The 22,621-nt window shown below is 36.9% G+C and overlaps 2 non-coding genes across 2 annotated transcripts; both read right to left on the bottom strand.

Moving 5' to 3' along the window:
• Nucleotides 1-21,092: 21,092 nt before the first annotated feature.
• Nucleotides 21,093-21,174, bottom strand: Trnas-uga (transfer RNA serine (anticodon UGA)). The gene has a single exon. It is a non-coding gene; the product is annotated as a tRNA-Ser (tRNA).
• A 130-nt stretch (nt 21,175-21,304) lies between these two features.
• Trnat-agu (transfer RNA threonine (anticodon AGU)) lies at nt 21,305-21,378 on the bottom strand. Its single transcript has one exon. It is a non-coding gene; the product is annotated as a tRNA-Thr (tRNA).
• Between the last annotated feature and the right edge of the window lie 1,243 nt (nt 21,379-22,621).

The raw sequence follows: 22,621 nt of genomic DNA, 5'->3' as shown, positions 1-22,621 counted from the left end.
TTTTGAAAAATCTTTCGAGATATGGTTCTGTTTGTTCTTAGATTAAATTAAATTAAATTCATAAGCAGGTTTACCAGTTATGCAGATATTCAAGGAAGCTCTAAAGAAAAATAATGTTTTTCATTGAATTTCTCATTTTTTTTTCGGCAACCATGTTTGTGCTAAAGGTTAAGAAACAGTGTCAAAAGTCCAGCTTTGGAAACAACCTGCAATATATTCATATCTAACTTTTGATATCGGTTAGGTTAGGATTAAGGAACAATACACTTTGCAAGCGTATGAGTAAGGTCAACAAAATGTTCGTAAAAACAAACATCAAAACCTTTTCAATTTGTAGATTTTATTAGTTTATCGACATGCACACATTTAATAACCGCATAATTTGACCAAAAAAAAAACACACAACTTTGAAAATTCGCATAAAAAGTCGCACCGCTCACTGTAACCCGCCTCACCCCGACTTGCCTTTTTTCCTGTGTTGCGAATACAAGGTCCTTGTGTTTCAGTACGAGGTTTAAAGTTAAGCTCAGATTAGGTTAATAGGAACGATAATTTTACTCCATTAGAAGCATAGTATCTGGTTTTTTATAAGTATCCTAATCTGACATTTATCGCTAACTCACACAAGCTGATGTCCAACATGGGTTCGTTTTTTTTATGTACCTATGTCCCTCGTCGTAAACGAAAAGCGGATAGGAATTCATATTTGTAAATTCCATTACTATACTAATTATGCAAAGCATCCACACTAGGATTCGTTGACACGTGGAAAGATGCAAGCTGATTAAAAGTTGATCCAGCAAATTCTGCTTCTGGATGTTCGCCAATAGCAACGAGCTCATTATAATTTAGTGACACTCCGCTAAAAATTTCGCATTCTCCGTGTACAACAGCTTGGCTTTAAATTTACCAGGAACGGCAGGGAAGGCTACATTAGTAATAAAGACTACTGGCCAAGTCAATTATATTATGCCTGCTTTGGCAGTTGTTCGCCGGTTTGGTGCCAAATTGGAATAACAAATTTTTGCGAAGATCTATATATTTTGATTTTATATTTTTCATTCAATAATAAAATGAGTAACGTTTCAAGAGCATTCTAAATCAATTGTGTTTTGAATGTCCATCTTAGGAATATTTTTTTTCAATTCTAGAATTGTGCCCTAACTGTAAATTAGGTTTTGGTGACTCCTAAGTCCTTCACGAACAATTCACGCTTAAAAATATTTTGCGAAAGATTGTAGTCATATATCTAATTATTGGGTGCCTGTGGGAAAATGATATGCCGGAACATTTAGAGGCGTTTTTTACTATTCTGTGTCGGAGTGACACCATTCCGCGAATGTATCCAATTGAGCTTGCAAAAAGAGTTGAAAGTCATCCGCAAACGATAATTCAATTACAGTTAGAATTCAATATAGATATATGTTACAGCTTTAGCTTAATTATTGAATTTAATGAATGAAATACGGAACGACTTGAATAAGATGTTGATAGCATTAAGTTTCATTTTCATACTACCGGCCTTTATTACCAGTGTGAAGTGGAAATGTAATGGAGTGAACGTATCCCAATTGGGTTTCACACGATGACATCAAACGAACGGTACATGCAGTCCATCTTTGACGTTTATTGGTTTTTTTGTGTACCATGGAATACTGTGGAATGAGATAGAATATTGTAGAATAGAATAAAATAATACAGAATGAACATGTGAGCATACCACTGATAGCTGTCAAACGATGTTCATCCTATTCATTTTGTGAGGTTGTGTCGTTTTCATGTGAGACCTGATGGGTGAGATGATATGTGAGTGAAGTGTAAGAGGAAGTGTATGCCAGAATGGTAATAAAGGCCACCGTTTCAGCTCAGGACTAACGATCGACCAATAGTAGAGATAAAAATAGGGTAACGGTACCCTCATTTATCTCAGCTCCATTAGTCATCTCATATACGAAAACCATTAATTAGAGTGAGATCTGTTGTCTGTGTTTCGGTGCTAAAAATGCTATTATAACAGTTCGGCTGAAAAGTTCGTATCGTTTAATAGATACACACATTTTTTTGCCAAAATTCGTTTTTATTCTTCAACATAATTGCCATCAGAGGCGATACAGCGATTATAGCGATCTTCCAACTTTTCGATACCATTTTTGTAGTACGATTTGTCCTTTGCCTCAAAATAGGCCTCAGTTTCAGCGATTACCTCTTCATTGCTTCTAAATTTTTCACCAGCGAGCATTCTCTTGAGGTCTGAGAACAGGAAAAAGTCACTGGGGGCCAAATCTGGAGAATACGGTGGATGAGGGAGCAATTCGAAGCCCAATTCGTTCAATTTCAGCATGGTTTTCATCGACTTGTGACACGGTGCATTGTCTTGATGAAACAAAACTTTTTTCTTCTTCAAATGAGGCCGTTTTTTTAAAATTTCGTCCTTCAAACGCTCTAATAACGCTATATAATAGTCACTGTTGATGGTTTTTCCCTTTTCAAGGTAGTCGATGAAAATTATACCATGCGAATCCCAAAATACAGACGCCATAACCTTACCGGCCGATTGTTGAGTCTTTCCACGCTTTGGGTTCGGTTCATCGCGTGCAGTCCACTCAGCTGACTGTCGATTGGACTCCGGAGTGAAGTGATGGAGCCATGTTTCGTCCATTGTTATATATCGACGAAAAAAATCGGTTTTATTTCGATATAACAGCTCCAAGCACTGCTCAGAATCATCAATTCGTTGTTGTTTTTGATCGATTGTGAGCTCACGCGTCACCCATTTTGCACAAAGCTTTCTCATATCCAAATTTTCGTGAATAATATGTCCAACACGTTCCTTTGATATCTTTAGGGTGTCAGCTATCTCGATCAACTTCACTTTACGGTCATCTAAAATCATTTTGTGGATTTTTTTCACGTTTTCATCGGTAACAGCCTCTTTTGGACGTCCACTGCGTTCATCGTCTTCGGTGCTCATATGACCAGTACGAAATTTTGCAAACCACTTACGAATTGTTGCTTCGCCCGGTGCAGAGTCTGGATAACACTCATCAAGCCATTTTTTGGTATCGGCGGCACTTTTTTTCATCAAAAAGTAGTGTTTCATCAACACACGAAATTCCTTTTTTTCCATTTTTTTCACAATAACAAAAGTAGCTTCACTCAAAATGCAATATCTCACAAACTAATAATCAGACAGATGTCAAATTTATACACGTATCTTTTGAAGGTTGGTACTAACTGAAAATGGTATGGATTTAATTCTAGTGGCGCCCTCTCATAGAAACGATACGAACTTTTCAGCCGATCTGTTACAACCATTATTAGTGCTTACTGGTTTCCTGGGTTCCCAAGATACATTCTGGGCTATGAAACATTGTTGCAAAAAATTCTATTCAAACAAAGATTTGATGCAGTTTTGATTACCAAATGGAGAAATCACTTAACTATTACTGGCTGGGAGGATTTGTGAGTTTCTCTAACAATCTTACCAGCAAACACTAACAAAATTAATAGAAATCGTATCCATTCTTCACATTAAACTTTTGTCTTAACTTTCCATTTGGAATACTGTGAGTCCTACACAAACTGTTTGATCTCAAATGTTTTTTTTCTCTCGCACAAGAAGTAAATCACTATAAGATTTCTTACCAAGTTTTGTAAGAGAATGAGTCACATAAATATTTAAACATATGGTTATCGTTGTATGTATTTTTGAGTATCTGTCAATTACTGTTTGTTCAAGCAAACACCATGCAGTTAATTATGTTTTGAAGTGCGATAATTGTTAAATAAAAATCTTCACCCATTAGTCGTTTCCATTACAACGCCATAGTTATCCAATGTTTGTAGAATTTGTGAATCTAAATTAATGGTGGTTAAGTACTTTTGTATGATTGAATAAATGTGGAATAAGTTGCAAAAAACTAATTGGTTGTATGAAACTGTCAGTTTTTCCTGTCTCAGTAATATATACAAACTTTTAGAAAAGCATCTAAGCAAAATACATAGTTTTGTCCAGATATGCCATAACATTCCTAATGTAGAACCTTCCTTTGGGAATGAAATGAAAAAAGCTTTCCGTAAAATGAAAGTAACGAAATATGAAAACTGGAACACTAGTTATTAATTTGCAACCTTTTCTAATCCGGGGAAATCGTTCTGCCAACTTAACTACAGTTGATGTGATGAAACACAACTCAGAAGAAGGTAGAACAGAACTAGATATATGATTTGACTGTTTACGGCCGAAATGGATCAAATTTTAGTCCTTTCCTATAGTTCTTTCCCCTGTAATCAATACCGCACGTAAACCCTTATCAAGCCTATCTTTGATTATCCGGCAGAATTGATGTGCGATTTTGTTGAGTCTCTATCACCGTCTTTTTTTCATAGCTAATGTTTTTTCGATAGGATCTTGAATTGATATATTATTTTAACCATGTCGGATTGGGAAGACTACTATAGTGAAGTGACGCAAAAATGCTACGCCGATTGACATAAGTTTATTTAGTATTTTTTTCATGAGTGGGCAGAGGAAAGAATAATATATAAAAAATGGGCGTTCTAATAAAAAAGTTTGGGAACATCGAAACGGCGGCCATGAAATTTTTCCTAATGCAAATTACATTTCACCGAAGAAGTAATAAATCAAATAGCCCACAACAAATGTATCATAAGTGTACTTGAAAAACATAAAATTTGCTCTGAGAGAAACTGACACCTAATGAAAACCCGTTTATAGAAGCTATAAAAACTATTATATTACTTGCCAAAGAGTTACTAATTATAGTTTTCAAAAAACTAGTAGTGCATCAATTACAAACCAATTAACCCCCCCCCCTTAATTTCTACAGAGGCAAAAAAAGATCACGTCATAATAATTTAAAGAAAATGTAAACGAAGAGAATTTAATATGGAGAATTGTAAATCTGAATTTTCAACAATTTTGTCACGTAACTATATTTCCTTTAGCATCATAGTATAGCATCATACGTTACGATACAAATATTTTTCGCATTGTGACTTGACTTATGATACTATACTGTTTATTTAAGTATTTAAGGGTGACGGGACCATCTTAGAAAAAAACGTTTAACGGTGGTCGTTCGTTGGTCCAATAAACGTCCAATCAATCGTTCAACGGGAGGCCAACGCGGGACCTTCGGGACCGATTTTGAAACAGACCGTTGAACCGAATGCCATTTTTTCGTTCAACAAACCCGGCAGACAGAGGTTCATTGTTGAGTCATTTTTAATATGAAAAGTTGGAGCCCCGTTGGACTAGTTTTACTGGAGATTTTCTGAAGTTTTTTCCACTTATTTTTTTTAAACTAACACTACATACCTGCACAATACTTCTACTTCATGTAGAATAACAACAAATTTTCTTTCTATATGAAGGTAACACCTGGATTTCCGAACCACTTCAAACATCGTTTTCCGTCATCTACTCATCAATCCCGTAAGGGTTTTTAAGGAATATCGACAAACTGGAAGTCGCTATCTTGGATTTCCGAACCACTTCAAACATCGTTTTCTGTCAACTACTCATCAATCCTGTTCCGAAAATGTCCACATTGTAAGGGGTTTTAAGCAATATCGATAAACCGGAAGTCGCCATCTTGGATTTCCGAACCACTTCAAACATCGTGTTCCGTCATCTACTCATCAATCCCGTTCCAAAAATACTAACATTGTAAGGGCATATTCAGGAGTGTTCTAGTTCTAGATGCATAATTTATGTCAGTTTTAAAATTTAAATCTAGAAATTATAACAAAATAAACTGGCAGCCCCAGCAGTGTTTTATCTGTGTTTCAAATATAGAAAAAATAGAACGACAATGTATACCAGTTTTAAATTTGACAGTAGAACTGGTCGAATAAATAAAACTAAAACGGATTGCTGGGGATACGTTTGTTTCAGTTTCATTTACATTATAGACCACCCATATGAATCTTGCAGCTGCTGAATTTGCTCTAAAGCACTCCAAAATACCTCTTATACCCTTATATCTAAACTAAGCCTACTGTTCTTTCTGCTTCTAGAGTAGTGATGCCAGATTGGAAGATTGAATTGAAGGAAGCGATTTTGTTCGAGAAACAATCGAATAAATAGCACCATTTAATAGTATTTTAAATCATATAGTTCTCAACACCATTATGGAATCAACAATTTGTGTAATTGGATGTTGATGATGCAATTTAAAAAAAGATAGAATAAGAAACAGCTCAGAGGTACGCTGCAATGTTCTGTCCAGCAATTTTATGTGCTATCTATTGTATGTCATTCTACTACTGGATTGAAATATAGATAACTTCTGACCAAAGCAAAACCTAGGACGGAGCGGAGCCCGCAACATCAAATACAAATTAAAATGGTAGGTGAATTCCAGCTCGTAAAAGTCCCCGTCCGGTCTACGATGGACTACAAAGATCCCGAATTAATTATCACAATTTTGGAGAATCGTGTCAGATAATACCCTAAAGTACGTTCATTTAGTGTAATCTATTTATTGGAAACAGTTTCCCCCTGCCAAGAAGCTTCCGCGTTCCCTGCTGCTTTGTTGTTTGTCATACCGTCGTTGTCCTTGTCGTCATCGTCGTCGTCGTCGTCCGTCCGTCCTGAGAATGTGAGAAAGGCGCCGCGATGCGAAGGATGAAAATCAATAATTCCGACACCCCACACACAGCGTAATGTCGTGTTAGGACAGCACTTCTCTCTCTCTCTCTCTCTCTCTCTCTCTCTCTCTATCTTTTTCTCTCGTACAGTGATCCCGAACCGAACCGGTATGGAAGGCAAATGACATGCAGGGGGAAGCGAAAGACAACCCATCGGAAGTTGAATGTGTGTGGGAAAAGGTTGTGTAGCCGAGAACTTAATAAAAGTAGCGTCGGAAGGTTGGCCTTTTGCCGCGTGTTTTTTTTTCGCCTTCTACTTTTGCTGATCCTTTTTCCCCCCGTGAAAAGCCACTGTGTAGGACGGAAAACCATTCATTGGCAGTTCATGTCCTCATCAATTGTTTCGCCCGGATGATTCCGGCTGGAACCGGAGGCGGCACACACCGGCCTGCATGGGGAAGTAAAATACTGAAAGGTGATCCAAAAACAGAAGTCTGCATTTCTTCACCGCTGCTGAGGGGTTACAATCAAAGGTGACTGAATTAAGCAGAACTGTGGCCGGCCGATTCGTCGACAAATTAATGTGATGTCTCTTTGGAAAAGGTCAGCTCGACATCTTCAGTTCGGCAACGGAGGTTACTATCTTGGATTTTGAAATGACTTAAAATTTCATTCACCCGTTTCTAGATATTGTTAGGGGCTTCAAAGACTATTGATACACCGAAATAGAGACCCTGAGTTTGAAACAGAGAATTTCATAACAATTTAATTGCCAGAGAAATTAAGAACATGTCTTTTCCGATTGCTGGTATGACGAACTCTCAGCGAGCAATGAGTCTTCAATCATTCCGCGAAAGCATTCAATTGAGCTTGCAAAAAGCATGTGTCATCTTGATAATTTATCAGATGATAAAGTTCGAAATCATCACCGAATGATAGTTTGAAACTTTGCACAATGAAGTTGAGATCGTTGAGATAGAGTAAAAATATAAACGGTCCCAAATGACTTCCTTGATGCACTCCAGAGCTAACACTAAATGGAGTTGCCATCCTGTTTCCTATTTGCACAGACATCTCTCGACCAGTTAAAACTAAATCTGTCGAGTTTAGCTATTGCTATTTGATGATGTATTTTATCAAACGTCTCCGAGAAAGTTGTGTAAATTGAGTCGACCTGTAGACGCGATTGTAGAGATAGGATGATAAACGAAGGATACTTTGCAATTGTGAAGTTATTCCACGATACACCCAAACATCCATTTACGTAATAATCGGGGGTTCGTAAATCGAATCATGACGTAAAAAAAGGTTACGTTATTTGGAATTTTCTACGTAAAAAAAGTTTTCCTTATGTAAGTATATGTATTATTGGGTATGCATAAAATAATGAATAATTTTAGATCGAAAATCATCAGTATTTTCAGGAAATGGATGTTCTAAGTCGTTTCAAAATCCAAAATAGCATTTATTGCAAGCCATCCGAATAGGGGTATTTCCGGAACGGATTTGATAAGCACATGTCGGAAAACGATGTTTGAGGTGGTTCTGAATTCCTGGAGTAGAGAAGAGTAGAGAAGAGTTGAGAAGAATAGAGAAGAGTAGAGAACAGTAGAGAAGAGTAGAGAAGAGTAGAGAAGAGTAGAGAAGAGTAGAGAAGAGTAGAGAAGAGTAGAGAAGAGTAGAGAAGAGTAGAGAAGAGTAGAGAAGAGTAGAGAAGAGTAGAGAAGAGTAGAGAAGAGTAGAGAAGAGTAGAGAAGAGTAGAGAAGAGTAGAGAAGAATAGAGAAGAGTAGAGAAGAGTAGAGAAGAGTAGAGAAGAGTAGAGAAGAGTAGAGAAGAGTTGAGAAGAATAGAGAAGAGTAGAGAACAGTAGAGAAGAGTAGAGAAGAGTAGAGAAGAGTAGAGAAGAGTAGAGAAGAGTAGAGAAGAGTAGAGAAGAGTAGAGAAGAGTAGAGAAGAGTAGAGAAGAGTAGAGAAGAGTAGAGAAGAGTAGAGAAGAGTAGAGAAGAGTAGAGAAGAGTAGAGAAGAGTAGAGAAGAGTAGAGAAGAGTAGAAAAGAGTAGAATAGAGTAGAGTAGAGTTCCTTTACATTATGGGGATTTTTGGAACGGGTTTAATGAGTAGATGTAGGAAAACGATGTTTGAGGTCGTTCCAAAATCCAAAATGGCGGCTTCCGGTTTGTTGCTATTCCTAGAAACCCCTTACAACTTGTGTCGATATTACTCGAATTGCTCGAATACCTTCACAACATGCATATTTTCGGAACGGTTTTCATGCGTAGGCGCTTACAATTTTGAAACAGTAGCGCAATATCTAAATTACTGCCAGATTTGGTAAAAAATAGTAAAATACCAATAAAATCAGTTCAAAATTATCAAGATACTTTAAGCTAGTTGTCAAAACTCGTCAAATCATTAAACAGTTTCTTGAATGAAACGAAATCCTGGATATAAAGAACTGAAGTAGTTCTTCAAACGTCGTTACCTCTACATCTAGTTATCGTAACCGTTCTGAAAATGCCCATATTGCAAAGGATTACAAGGATTATCAATAAACCGGAAGTCGCCATTTTGAATTTCCAAAATACTTATATTGTATTAATTTCCATGGAATATAAATGAGCCGGAAGTAATTTTCATTGTTTGCAAAAAACCTCTTTTTACGAAAAAGGTTCGTAAAAAAAAAAGATTATTTGGGATTTGTTTCGCAAAAAGAGTTGCATAAAACAGAGGTAACGTAACAAAAGTGTTCATAAACGGCGCTTTAGTTGTAATTAGTTTTGTCGGATTTGTAACATTTCTGAAACACTGGGAAGATATAAGAATTGTTCCAAGATTATGTTGAAAAGTATTGAAAGTATTGAATAGAGAGTAGAGAGTAGTGAGTAGAGAGTAGAGAGTAGAGAGTAGAGAGTAGAGAGTAGAGAGTAGAGAGTAGAGAGTAGAGAGTAGAGAGTAGAGAGTAGAGAGTAGAGAGTAGAGAGTAGAGAGTAGAGAGTAGAGAGTAGAGAGTAGAGAGTAGAGAGTAGAGAGTAGAGAGTAGAAAGTAGAGAGTAGAGAGTAGAGAGTAGAGAGTAGAGAGTAGAGAGTAGAGAGTAGAGAGTAGAGAGTAGAGAGTAGAGAGTAGAGAGTAGAGAGTAGAGAGTAGAGAGTAGAGAGTAGAGAGCAGACAGTAGAGAGTAGAGAGTAGAGAGTAGAGAGTAGAGAGTAGAGAGTAGAGAGTAGAGAGTAGAGAGTAGAGAGAAGAGAGTAGAGAGTAGAGAGTAGAGAGTAGAGAGTAGAGAGTAGAGAGTAGAGAGTAGAGAGTAGACAGTAGAGAGTAGAGAGTAGAGAGTAGAGAGTAGAGAGTAGAGAGTAGAGAATAGAGAGTAGAGAGTAGAGAGTAGAGAGTAGAGAGTAGAGTAGAGAGTGAAGATCAGAGAATAGAGAGTAGAGAATAGAGAGTGGAAAGTGAAGAGTAGAGAGAAGAGATTATATAGTAGAGATTAGATAGATCAAAGATTAGACAGTATAGGGAATAGAGAGTATATTGTTAGGAGTAGAGAGCAAAATAGAATATATTTTCATCGAGTAGAATAAAATAGAGTAATGGAAGTATTTGAAAATGGTTGAAAAATTGTTCAAAAAGTAAATATTATATAATAAAAAAATAATGAAAGCGATTGAATGGTAGATACAATGATACGGTTGAAACAATGAAAATGTACAAGTAATGGAAATATGAAAATCGTAGAAAAAGATAACGTTTTGATATAATGATGTTTTTGATGTGGAACACACCTTTATTAGGGGTGCAAATCAGAAACTCAAGAAAAACTACACGTAGAAATGTGGTCAGGTTTTAAACACTTACAGCTCAGTCCATTTTGTATCAATTATTAATATCATGTCACCATTTGATTGGAAATATTTCTACGTATTGATTTGAATGTTCATAGCCATGTATTTTGAATTGTATATCATTGAAATGTTGATTAATAGCTAGCAGTGTCCTATTTTGTTTGCAAAAAATCTCCAGCATACCGGATTTCCCTGCCATAGTCGACGGTTTTGAAGGAGTAAGCGATATATCAAAGGGAAAGCTTCGCTCTGATTGGTCAATAGATGCAAAAGCGAAGCTGTTGGAAGCACGCGAATCTATAAATAGAAGCGAAATTAAAGCTAACGTTTCATCCAAAAACATGAAGGCCCCCGGTTTCGACAACACATTCAACATTGAGCTGAAACATTTGAGTATTCGCTCATTTGTCTTCTTAGCTAAAATTTTTAACAGGTGCTGGGAGCTTGGTTACTTCCCTTCAAAGTGGAAGTTAGCTAAAGTTATCCCAGTTTTGAAACCGGGGAAAGATCCTTACTTTTCCAAGAGCTATCGGCCCATCAGCTTACTCTCTGCCATATCCAAGCTGTTTGAAAAGTCAATACAAAGGCGAATTCTTGATTTCGCAGATGAACAGGATATATTTCTGGAAGAATAGTTTGGGTTCCGGAAAGGAAGATCCACCATCCACCAACTCACAAGGGTTAACAACGTCATCCAGCAAAACAAATCAGTGTCCAAAACGACTGCCATGGCAATATTGGATATTGAAAAGGCATTCGATAATGTGTGGTACGATGGACTGGTGTTCAAACTGCATCGGTATAATTTTCCCATGTATCTTATTAAAATTATCAAAAATTATCTTGCAGATAGAGCATTCCAGATCTCTCTGAATAATGCACTTTCAGAAAGATTTACTATTCCTGCTGGTGTACCCCAGGAAAGTATCCTAGGTCCCATTCTATACAACATTTTTACATCAGACATCCCACCTCTTCCGGGTGGTGGTGTTCTGTCACAATTTGCTGATGATACTGCCATTCTTTACAAAGGTCGTGTCATTAATGCTCTGAAAAATAAACTACAGACAGGTCTGGACGCTTTAACGGAATATTTTACAAGCTGGAAAATTGTGATCAATGCAGCAAAAACTCAGGTCATCTTGTTTCCACATTCAAGATCTCCAAAACTTGTTCCATCAGACGAATGCAGAATACGATTCGGTGATGAGGTCATTCAATGGTCCGATGAAGTTATCTATCTAGGACTCACCTTTGACAGACATCTGATATTCAGGTCACATGTTGACAAAATCGTTCAAAAATGTAGCATACTCATCAGGTCTCTGTATCCGCTGATTTGTAGAACATCTAAACTGTGCCTGAAGAATCAGATGGCTGTCTATAAACAAATCATCTACCTCGCAATTGAATACGCAGTCCCTGTTTGGCGGGGCTGTGCACGAACACAGAAACTTAGGCTTCAGCGCATTCAAAGTAAGATCCTAAAGATGATTCTAAATCTACCCCCTTGGACAAGGACTAGTGAAGTACATGAGATGGCCTCACTGGATATACTAGAACAAAAATTCGAACAATACTGCACGAAATTTGAAGAGAGGTGCTCAATCTCTGAAGTACAAATAATTCAAAATTTGTACGTATTAGGTTAGGGATAGTTATAAGTAGGTAGACATTTTATAAATAATTAAAATAAATATTATGATTAAACATTAGTATGTAAAACAATAGTTACTCTTTATTATTAATAACGAATCGTATGAACTACAAAGATGAAAGGCCAAAGGGTCAAAACACTTGTACTGTAAAATGTTGATGTAATACACAAAAAAAGATTAATAAACAGATATTTCTGCAAAAAAAAGGATTAATAAACAGATATTTATGCATGAAGCTAACGTTTCAGTCCTATTCCTAGCATGCTAGAGGTAGGTTGTTGCTAGACAGCAAGACAAAAACGTGCCATAAAACGATTTGAAGCTTTAAGGTGAAATGTAGCGTCATAAAATGCGCGCAAAATTTTATCCGCTTCAGTTGAACGAACCGTCGCACAAAGCATACCAAGAAAAACGGACACATAGAAACAGGAACTTTTTTCAATGATTGAACGCAGTGGGCTTACCTCTCGTTATGTTGGGTTGTAAACAAGACTGGATTTTTTAATCCTTCACACTTTGAATATATGCTAATTCAATCGTTATTGTTAGTGATTACTCTTACACTAGAGCTATAAATCATGAGTAATTATGAATGACTAACATGAGGTTATTTGTATATGTATTGACCAACTTGCTAACCATGTATATGCCTGTTATTTTTCAGTGTTTATCACATTGTTTGTATCACGATAATACTTGGTTTGTATTTCATTCAGTAGCTTGTCAATGATGAAGTTATAGTTTTGCTATAAAAATTGCTATAATCTAAAATAATACCTGTTATACGATATCACACAGCCAGGCTTTATTGCTTCAGCAACATCAATGCATTGAACTCAACAGAATTGGGCATTATTAGCATTATAAATGACAGTTACTTTGAAAATAAACGATTTCTTACAATACTCATTTTATTGTATTCAACTCGTTTTTATTTCAACACAAAAGCCAATGCTGCATAAATTCGCGTTATGATTTTATATGTAATTTTTGCTCACGATATAATGCCACCGAGCCCACCGTGCATTTCTCACACCACCTCAATACGGAACAGCAGCGCGCAAGCAATAAAAAAAATGCGGAAAAGTTTATGTAAACTTTTTCAAATTTCGGTTGTTTTAGCTAAAATTTTATAATTTTCAGTTGCATTTTCAGATTCTTTGTGAAATTCTGCTACAAACACTACATTTTTGTTCTAAAATCATCCCCGTGGAACGGAACAGTTACCGTTTATACATTTCAAAAACCAATTACGGCTCGGCAAAACCAAATTTCAAAATTCTAAGAATACTTAGTTATGATAAATTTGATTTTGAAAACTTAGTGTTTTTAGTTTTTCAAAAACGCGATTTTCGCATTCCGCTACATTTCACCTTAAGGACTGATGCCAGTTGTTAGCGTAAAACCGTGTCGCTCGCTGTGCGTATTACATTTCTCGGTTGATTTTTCAGAAGGCCGTACCAGCAAGTGACAGTTTCTCTTTGTTCACTCTCTCTTTCGATTATTGTGATGTGATCTAAAAAGATTTTCTTGGATTTCTCAGTTCTGTTTGGAAGTTGAACGTTTAGAGCATCATTCTATGCAAAGAGTTAAGTGATAAACGTGTAAACCGCTAGGTAATTAATGGAAGAGAAAGTAAACAAAGAGAAACTGTCACTTGCTGTTAAGGCCTTCTGGAAAATCAACCGAGATTTCTCATCATGCTCTTTCGTAAATGTGTAAAATGACTCTCGATGTGGCCGGGTGGTCAAGAAAGTTTTGATATTTTCGGTTACAAGTTTGACTACATCACATAAAATCCAATAAAGCTACCGCTTGTTTGGCAGCCATGATGAGCCGATTTTATTTCTCTCTCATGTTTCGTTACGTTACCAGGATACAAGAGCAGAAAAAATGGTGTCGCCATAGAACCGTACTTACCATTACAAAAATAACATTCACTTAATTTTTATCGCGACAACATACGAGTTCTGTTCAAAAAGTACCCCGAATTCTCATTTTTCTGAAAAAATATTTATTTATTCGTCTACATCTATATGGTCCCCCTCCTCCCCCCCCCCCCCTAGATATAATACACTTATTGCAGCGTTTTTTCCAGTCTTCGAAACACCCCTGATAGTCACTTTTTGTAATGCTCTGTAGCACTCTCAGCGATTCTGCCTTGATCTCTTCAATCGATGAAAAACGCTGTCCTTTCATGGGTCTCTTCAACTTTGGTAACAGGAAAAAATCACACGGAGCGATGTCTGGTGAATAAGGAGGTTGGGGCATGATTAAAGTCTTGTTTTTAGCCAAAAAATTTGATCAAAATTCAGCAGTTTTGGAACGAATTTTGCTGCCACTCGTTTCATGCCCAAAACATTTGAAAAAATATGATGGCATGAGCCAACTGATATGCCAACTTCATCAGCAACTTCTCTAATAGTGATTCGGCGATCATCCATAATCATTTTTTCCACTTTTCCCACATTTTCATCGATTATTGACGTGCTGGGTCGACCGGAGCGTTCGTCGTCTTCAACGTCTTCGCGGCCATCTTGGAAACGCTTATACCACTCGTAAACACTTGTTTTTTTCATAGCAGACTCACCGTAGGCTCTCTGTAACATTTCGCACACTTGGTTACACTTTATTTCATTTTTCACGCAAAATTTAATACAAATTCTTTGACTCTTCAATTCTTCCATTGTTTAAACTAACAAAAATCGCCGAGCTCAAAAAACACGTCTACACCAGCCGCTACAAGACAGAATCTAAACAATGAATACAGCTGAAAATTTCACCATACATTAGGGACATATGTACCAACACAATAAAAAAAAATTTGACCACCGGACTCTCCAGACGCGCGCAATTAAAAAATTCCGGGAAGTTTTTGAACAGACCTCGTATATGTTTTTATGCACTAATCGCATCTAAATTAAATTATCTAGACATTGTCAGGATAGATTTTTGATCCATGCTTTTGAAGGCGAGATATTCAATGAACAAGTTGAAAGTTGCCGTTTTCAGCTATGCAACTTTTCCTTCAGAAAAAAGACTTTCCCGACCGCTAAAGTCAAACAATCATTCTGAAATTTTCACAGAATAATCTATACTAAATTTCTAAGAGATTGTCAGTTGGGTTTTTTGATATTCGTCACCGTTTCTGAGAAAATCAGATTTGAAGCGTAAAAATAGCCCTTTAAAACGCCCTAAAACACGCTGGCCTCAGCCCTTAATTGGTATACTCTGATCTTGTGTCATGCAAGCTCGGAATTCCATGTTATGTCGTTTCCCCATGAGAAATTGACAACTATCCCTGGATAAATTTTGAATGCTTAAGATTAATTTCTAATTTATATTAGATGATCTCGATTGATAATGAGAAATAGTTTATCGCTTCAACCGAAATCGCAGAATGGTAGAGAAACTTAACGCTAAAAAACAGCTTGCATAAAAAACTTGAACACAAGCTTGGCGAAGAGAAGCTGTATTATCGAAATCGCAAGTATGTACAAAGATATAATTGCATATATTTGGGATAATGGTGTAATTTCGTCGATCATAAATCAAATGCAAATCAAGACAAATGATGTTCGGTGTTGGTTCGGATTGATTGAACTTTTTGATTGTAGATCATTAGGAATTTTGGTTGCCTTGTTCCACATCAACGGCTCGAACAACCCCATGGGGCTGATTCTTGTAGTTTTTTCATAACTTTACTTATTATTGAGGGATCTAAGGGTTTTCCTTGATCCTGCCTTCAAACTCAACAAATGGTTACTAATAGTGTAGATGCTAAACGTATTTTCTATTATTTCCAAGCAACAACAGGTAACTCCGGAATCTGCAGTCAGATCCAGTTCGGCTTCACTTGCAACTGAGGAAATTATGAGACCACAACTACGCATAACTCTCGATAAAGTTTAGAAGCTGAATGATTCTATTGCACCCAAATATCCTATTACAGCACGAACTTTACAGCTGGCGGGCGAAACGATTGTTACGACTCTCCGCCTCGTAATTAAAATAGAATAAAAAGTAAACGGTTAAAAAACACCTGTAAAGGACGAAAATAGCAAAAATGTTAAAATGCTAACAAGATAATAATAAGAAAGAGAATAGAAATAGGTAAAATAATGAGGCGGAAATAGCAAAAACGTGTACAGTGGTACACAGAGTAGAACATGGTGAACATTGAAAATAGAAAAAAATATGATACTGATGAAAACAGGAAAAAATAGTGAAAGTAGTAACCAGTACAACAGATCAAATGGTAAAAGTGTTTCAATATAAAGAGAGAACAGAAAAAATATATAGTGAAAAGTAGTAATGAAGAGTAAAACAGTAAACAGTAAAAATAATGAAATCGTGAGAATAGATCAAGATAGTAAAAAGAGTGAATCCAACTTCCGGTTCCGAAGGTAGTTACGGGCTGTTGAGTGAAATCGGACATTAAAATCTTCCTTGACTTACGAAAAATCTTAGAAATATGCCCCAGTTACTGTCGAATAACCGATGCCAACAAGTCATTGATAATTTAGGTCTCAATAGGCACAACGTTCTACGATATTCGTTTCCAGAGGCGGAAGTAGCGGTTATAAGAGTCACACCGATTTTCCATAGATGAAAGGTCATTATTTGAAATTCATTCATATCTTAGATTCGGTTCCGGAGCTACGGGTTGCTGAAAACACTGATGTAAAAATCCGAACTAAAATGCATCGATTTGTAGGTTTCAATGGTTTATAATCAATCAAAGGTTCAACGACCTCGTGGTTTCTCGACAGTCGATGTAGTGAGCAACATTTTTGTACCGAAATCTAATCCGAGCGAGCTGAGATTCAAATGAAGTTTGAATCGTACATTTCTAATTACTTTTGAATTTCATCTGGTTCTGGTAATCGTTTCGGGGTCGCTTCATCTAAAAGCCGATTAGGTAAAATTTTATCGATAGATAAAAGAGTTGATTGAACTTCGTCTCCAACCTTCTGCTGGTTGCAACTATGCATTAAAATCATCATCTAATAAAAGACAGATTACCGAGAAGTCTTTTCATATGTACAGTGGGGTCTCGTACAACGCGGATTCGGTTTTGCCGGTATTCGTTTTTGCCGGATTCGTTATTGCCGGATAACCGCGATAAACGGGACCCAGAGCATATGGGATTTCGACTGATTGGGGCTGTGAACGGTTATCTCGCTTCGGTCGACAGATAGAGCCACACAATCTTCGGCAAACTTGTTGTAGATACTTAGACCAACAATTTAGTGTAGTTTGACAGACAATTAGTTGAGAACTGCTCCGCTGGGGGCGCTTTAAAAAATGCATGATATAAATCATTCGCTTAACACAGACAAAACGATTTGAACTTCAAGTAACTCGCAAATTATAGTATTTTGAAGAATGCAGGAATTCAAAGTTTGTCAAACAGCGAAAGTATTAATTCGGACTTACTCCATCAGATGTAGCTAGTGTGCTTGAATAGAAATATCAATTATCAGAATCATGTTCTTATAAAAAAACTAAAAGATATAAAGCGGTTTTGTTAGTTGATAAGTTGTTAGGAATGTTATAGTTTACATTATGAACACTTTGTTATGAGAACTTTCCCACAGAATGGCGCTAGTGTGATCACAATCTTACGATATAAAATTTATTATGTGATATCTCTAAAACCTGATGATATAGATTGGCGGTGTTTTCGGAAAGAAAGTAGAGGAGGTAAAATAGAATAAATAGTGTGAACAGTTGTAAAATTGTTTCTCACTTGGTGACGCTGGTTTGCAATGCTGGGTTGGAAATTCCTGTAATCTTGATTTATTTTGATTTATTAAAATCGTTTTTTCGAGGGTTTACGAAATGGTTAGAAGATTGGAAAAAGCTTGTGTGTGATAATTTAAGAGCAGTGTATCTTCCTCAACATTGCTTGGGATATCAAAAAGTATTCGATAATGTGAACAGTAGTTCAGTATTCGAAAAAAAAGGTTGCGATCATGATCACTTAGAAAGCTAATTTTTGGGAAAATTATATTTGTTTGTTTCGTGATTTATACTAGTAGACGGTAGAGATTTCTTCTACATTGCTTGTGTAGGAATTAATAACTGTCTGGTCGCGGACAAACTTGATAAGAAATGCGATTTCTATATATTTTTCTGAATTTTTCGGTTTGCTAAAATAGCTGTTATTTCAGAGGATTTGCAAAATGATGCGAACTCATGTGCTTCCTTTCGTCATAAAATGATTTTGTGTCATGTGATTCTCTAACAAATCTACTAAACATACATCCTACGCGACGCTATCGTAATTGTGTTAGTGTGTTTCTGCAGAATTACTTTCTCGCATACATACTACTATATACTAGTTGACGCGACTCAACTAGCATATAGTAGTATGTATGCGAGAAAGTAATTCTGGAAGCTACAACTACAACTACAGTGCAACAGAGAGAACGATCATAGATTCTTTCTTTAGTTTCATTTGGTTGTGTTAGAGACGTTAAACTGATTCCTATAAATACGTTGTAGCTAACTTTCTGATCATCCAGTAGAAATTGAGCAGATAGGGCATTTTGGGCGCGTGAAAAAAACCTGGTACGGATAAAATCAGATTCTCATTGGTTTTCCTGCTACAAAGTTTTTGAATCAATTTACGAACTACAAAAAATTCGAGGGTGTAAAATTTATTGAGATTCGTTGAAAAACAGCTAAGCTATGACAGCTCGAAGGTACCGTTTCAACTTTTTTCAGGCTTGGTATTTGGAGTGTTAATAATGCTTTAAAAAAATTGCAGCGTTCGAATCTCCCAGTACACTACCGGAGCAATGAAAAAGGCTGGATGACTCGAGAAATTTTCAAAATTGGATGCAAAACTGTTTCATTCCCGAGTTAGAACAATTTTGCTTAAATCGCAATATCGGATTCAAGGCTCTCTTATTGTTGGATAATGCCCCTTCTCATCCACCTGCATTCAATCAGTTTTAGTTCAAATTAAGTCATCAACATTGAAAAATTGCTGGATAAAACTACTTCCAGAACTTATTGATTAAATGGAAGAACTATCAAAGTGAACAAAACTAATCACAAATATAACTTACTGTACCATTAATAATTTGAATAATATCTTCATTTTCGACTATTTTTGATACTATTTGTTATTTAAATAAATTCAACCTTCCACAACAATTCCTAAAACCAACATTAGCCAATGATTTTAAATTAATTAATCCTTTTAAAGATCGGGGTAATACCAAATTCCCGCAGAAACATTTCAATTTTTTCTTCAATTGATGCGGTCTCAATAGAATGGTTTTGTATGCATCAAAATAATTCGTAAACTCTTTCTATCGCAAACGTTCAACAGTCGTATTCGACCATCTCGTTTCCCGAAATGTTCAAATGGTACATTTTATGTATTATATATAATTGTATAAATAATCAAAACATTAAGTATGAAATTCGAGTTTTCACTCTATCCAGTTCCTCAGATTTCAGATGTCGATAGCTTATTCATCTCAATACTTTAGTAACTTACTAACGCCTTCTAGGAAAACAGTTTAACATCTGTCTCTCCTTCATCAACTTGTTCAAAAACTGATCGATAAGATCACTCTCATAAACAAGTATGGTATTCAGCTACAAAAGATCACATTGTAGATACAATAAGAACTGTTTCATCAATCATTCAATAAGTATTGGAATCTCAAAACACCTTCTCGAAGAAACCATCTTAATAAGTCAACATGATTTTGAGTTGTAGGAATATCGAACGCTGAATTGCGCACTACTGTTTACACCATTTGATCTGTTTTGATCTCCGGAACATTCTTTCCGAAAATACCGACACCACCGAAAGTAAAATATTCGCGATATTTCATGTTCAAACTGTTTTTCTATTGTGAACATATGAATTATTTCATGCTCTTTTCAAAGCGCTCCTGGCGGAGCAGTTCTCAACAAATTGTCGGTCAAACTACACTAAATTGTTGGTCTAAGTAGCTACAACAAGTTTGCCGAAGATTGTATAGCTCTATCTGTCGACCGAAGTGAGATAATCGTTCACAGCCCCAATCAGTCGAAATCCCATATGCTCTGGGTCCCGTTTATCGCGGATTCGCTTTTCACGCCCCCGGTGTACCGCGTTATACGAGACCCCTCTGTAATCTTACAGGGTGGCCTTTGCGGCCCGTTGATTTTCGTTCTGTATTTACAAGATGTAAATTTGATCTCAAGCCAAAACAAAAACCGGAGTATTGTGGTCCACCGAACACCTAGAAAGTCAAAACAGTGTAGTTGGCAGTGTAGTTCTGCGAACTTCTTTTCGTTCACAGTATCCTTTCTTCGCTTGTTTTTGAGCCCCTTAACATACCGATGATGTAATAATAAAACAAGATGTTTCGTTGTAATAAACCAACGATATACTTCCTTGGATTTCCATCGTACCACAAGCCCCGTGCGACACAAACAAAGTGGGTGCCGAACAGAGCACGTGTCCATCATCACTCACGCGTTCCGTTCAATAGGATATTCGATAGCTTTTCGGTTATATTTTTTGTCTCCATTTTTTCGGCTGCCAACAACCTCCCGGTGTCTCATCACTAGTTGTAACACACAGACAGGAAATGCATAGTGTCTCTCTCTCTCTTTCTCTCTCTTTCTGTACCGTACTTGAACGAACACTCGTAGTAGGCGGGAAGTGCGGTATCATCGTTGTCACCCTGCTGTCAAATAGATTTCCATAATATTTTTGCCTTTTCAAGAATCGGGTCCCGCACAAGGTCAAAGACATGAATTTAAGTATTTGACTGCTGCTGTTGCTCTGCGCTGCGGTGATGACGATGACGGGGTCATGTGTTTGTTGTTTTGTGACTGGGATTATTGAACTTTTGTCGCGATTTTATAGAATAATTAATTCGATTCTAGCACATGAAGTTTTATAAAACATTTTTTTGGAAACACGTTCACAAATCACAAACATAAAAAAGAATCTACGTTTCTGCGCTGAGGACAGGATTCGAACCTGCGCGGGTAAAACCCAATGGATTTCAAGTCCATCTCCTTAACCGCTCGGACACCTCAGCTCTTAGCGTCCATTGTGACCGTTGCTATTGCTACATTTTATGGAATTATAATTATGATTTAATTATTGTTGCTATCTATCCACCAAAAAGGAAGGTGTGTCAAATTATTCAAAAGAATCACACCCCACTCAGGCTCCGGCGAGATTCGAACTCACGATCTCCTGTTTACTAGACAGGCGCTTTAACCAACTAAGCCACGGCGCCGTTGTCTATTCCGACTTTCGGGAAAAAGTTTGGTGCGACTCATCAGCACATAGCACATAGCACCACATAGCAAAAAATAGGCTAGTTTATAGAATTGAGTTAATGATGCCGAAGGTGTTTCGTACGAGTGGCTTAATTTTAAGCGTTTGAAATATTTTCCTGATAAAGCTAGTGCGTTAGTGGCATCCCTGAAATACACTCAGTGAGATAAGTTTCGAACAACTCAGTACTCGTTCTACAAATCACTGTTGTTCGTTAGATGGTAGCAATCAAATAATCAATTTTGAAAGTGGTAGAATCGCCACATCAAAGTAAATTTATACTTCAATTTTCCCACGCATTCACACAGCTACCTCTCGTAAACATCGACAATCAATGTTCGTAACACTCAGTGGGTAATCCATGTCCAACAGAATATTTATTTAATATTTCAATGAATAACCCGATCATCATTTTTATTGTGTCAAATTGTTTTACCATCCTCCTTCTTTTCCAGAAGATGAATCCTGACTTGGGTAAATCATACCTACTTCCATTTCCCTCCCCGGTTTCGTTCTATAGCCACACGTTTCTTCCTAGCCGCATGGCTCTCCACCGCATCGAGCAGTCACTGCTCCTCGTCGTAACTCGTGACTTTCAATCTGGTATTGATTTTATGCTTTACCCACTCTCCTCTCCGTCACGAGCCACCCACTCCTGTTGATGGCTTTTCACTCGCATCCCAGTCGGCGGTGGCTTTTGAAATTTTCGATGAAAGTCGAAATGATTTTCCACTGCTTCCATACTGATTAAGCGGAGCGAGGATATTCAGCGCCTGCTTCGTTTTCTTCTTGTGCCATGCCGTGCCGGACCGGAATGGGAAAAAGTTTCCCTTCATTGTCTTCTGTTTTGCGTTGTATATTTGTTGGTTACTTCGATTCGTTTTAGCACCGCCGCCACCACCCAGATTGGGATCGTCATGCTGAGAGGGTCGGTATCAAAATTTGTGTACCGTTTAGCAGCTACAAGCCTATTCAGAGTGGTTCCATTTTCCGCCGGAAAATGCTGTCTACTTCAAAGCGAATAATAACGTTAATTGAATACTTATCCTTTATTATTGTTTTTGAACTATTGTGTAGAAATGTTATTTAAAGTTAGGAACGTTTTGACACTACGCCGTTGTCTATCATTTCTGTGTTAATTCTACGGTAATATGGATAATATAGAAAATAACTGCAAAAAAACGTAGTAGGCACTGTCCCAA

Source organism: Malaya genurostris, chromosome 2 (assembly GCF_030247185.1).
Source record: "Malaya genurostris strain Urasoe2022 chromosome 2, Malgen_1.1, whole genome shotgun sequence".
NCBI classification, from domain to species: Eukaryota; Metazoa; Arthropoda; class Insecta; order Diptera; family Culicidae; genus Malaya; species Malaya genurostris.
The sequence above is the reverse complement of the archived record's forward strand: the minus strand, read 5'-3'. Positions and strand labels throughout refer to the sequence as shown.